This window comes from Cervus canadensis, chromosome 1, assembly GCF_019320065.1.
Source record: "Cervus canadensis isolate Bull #8, Minnesota chromosome 1, ASM1932006v1, whole genome shotgun sequence".
Taxonomy (NCBI): domain Eukaryota; kingdom Metazoa; phylum Chordata; class Mammalia; order Artiodactyla; family Cervidae; genus Cervus; species Cervus canadensis.
In genome coordinates this window covers 13,157,046-13,158,811 of record NC_057386.1, presented here as the reverse complement: position 1 = coordinate 13,158,811, position 1,766 = coordinate 13,157,046, and positions in this window count along the sequence as shown.

Genomic DNA, 1,766 nt, shown 5'->3' with positions numbered 1-1,766 from the left:
CTCTGCTTGATTCTCACAAAACCCGAGGAGGAAACGGAGGCCCAGAGAGGGTAAGAGACTCAGCGAGGTCACACAGCGAGCAGGGAGTGGGGAACACTCAGGGTCTGGCTCAGGGCACTGACTCAGTCCTACTCTGCAGGCAGGCCCGTCTCCCCACCACGTGGCCTGCCAGCTCGGCCCGAGCTCCTCCCTCCGCTGGTGGGCTATGCAGCCACTGAGGCCACGCTGGTGTGGGCGGCCCTGCGTCTCTTCTCTCTGGGGTGACTTTGAATCCCAGGGAGCCACAGCCCCCGCTGCGTATGCTGCCTCGGCATGAACTGTGATGACCCTGCCTTGCGGAGAGTTCCAAGTCTAATTCATACTCGCCATCAGCCAGTTATTTGATCCAGATGCCTATAAAGTGCGCTGTGCGCTGGGAGCATCCTGGACGGGGGTGTGTGCGTCCCAGGCAGGGTTCCCATCTCATGACTCAGGGAGTGGGGTCTCGGGAGGGGTGCATCCCCCTTTCCTGGGAACAACCTGGGACTCGTTTCCCACCTCCGCACCTCGGGGCCCAGGGGAGACACAGAGGAAGGGTGATTGGCTATGGTGGGGGCTGAGGCATGCGGGGGGTGGGGGTGGTCTGGGACACCTCCCCACCCTTCTGCCCTTATCCAAGTGCCCTGAGGATCAGGTATCACCCAGGAGGGGCCCTCTGCCCACCTGGGGACTATGAGGCCATGGGTCGGCAAAGGCCTCATTCCCCCTGGGCCTAAGCACTCAGAGGTAGCCAGATGTGGGGCAGCCCTGAGGGTACCTGGGGGGGCTTGGTCACCTCGGGGTCTCCTGCCCCTTGGGAGCTGAGGCTCCCTGTGTGGGACCCATGGGGCCTGATGTGATGCTGCAAGGACACCCTCTGCTCCTGCTCCCCCTCCACCTCCAATCTGGACCTTGGGACTCTTCTGGAAGTCACCCCCTCCATGGCCCGGCCCATAATCTCCTCCTGGTGACCCCATGGGGTCTTCTTCATGGGGACGCTCGGTCCGATGGCGCCCCCTCTGCCGGCTGCCTCCCTAGGCTCCCAACTCAGAGTCAGAGCCACGTCCCCTGTGGCCCCCAAGGCACCCTCTCACCACCTGACTGAGCCAAGTCAAGAAGGACAGGCTGAAGGCCACTTGCTCTCCTTGTTCCAGAAGCCGACCCCCACCCCATCGGGACCCTCCTCTTGCGCACACTCACCAGCCGGGGTGGGGGCGGCAGAGGCCCTGAGGGGGCCCAGGGTCCTGACTATCTGCTGAGGCCTTGTTCCCACCCACTCTGGATGCCTCCCTTCTTCCTCCCAACATCTGCCCAGCTCACCCTGCAGATGGGACTTGCCCCCTCCTCACAATCAGCCCTGTCATAGGGACACATTCCTAGTTCTGGAATGATCAGCTACAGCCTGGATGGCCAACCCTTGGGGTGACTCTCTGGACAAGCGCCTGCAGGCCCACTGTGTGCGCATACCTGGCCAGAACAAGAGTGCCTGCACGTAGAGCCCAACCCAAGGCCGAGTAGAGATCCCCTCAGGGGCCAGGGCGCCAGGAGGGGCAGTTGGGGGAGGGTGGGGGCACTGACCAGGGGACAGGATGCCCCCCATGCACATCCTGGCCCTGCCCAGAGGAAGGCATATTCCTTCCCTCTGGGCAGCACCAGGTCTCAGCCCCTCTGCCAAGCAGCCTCAGTGGGTGGGGGATGGTCAGCCTCCTGCCCCCCACCAAGTCATGGTGGCACCCCAGGCCGCCTCA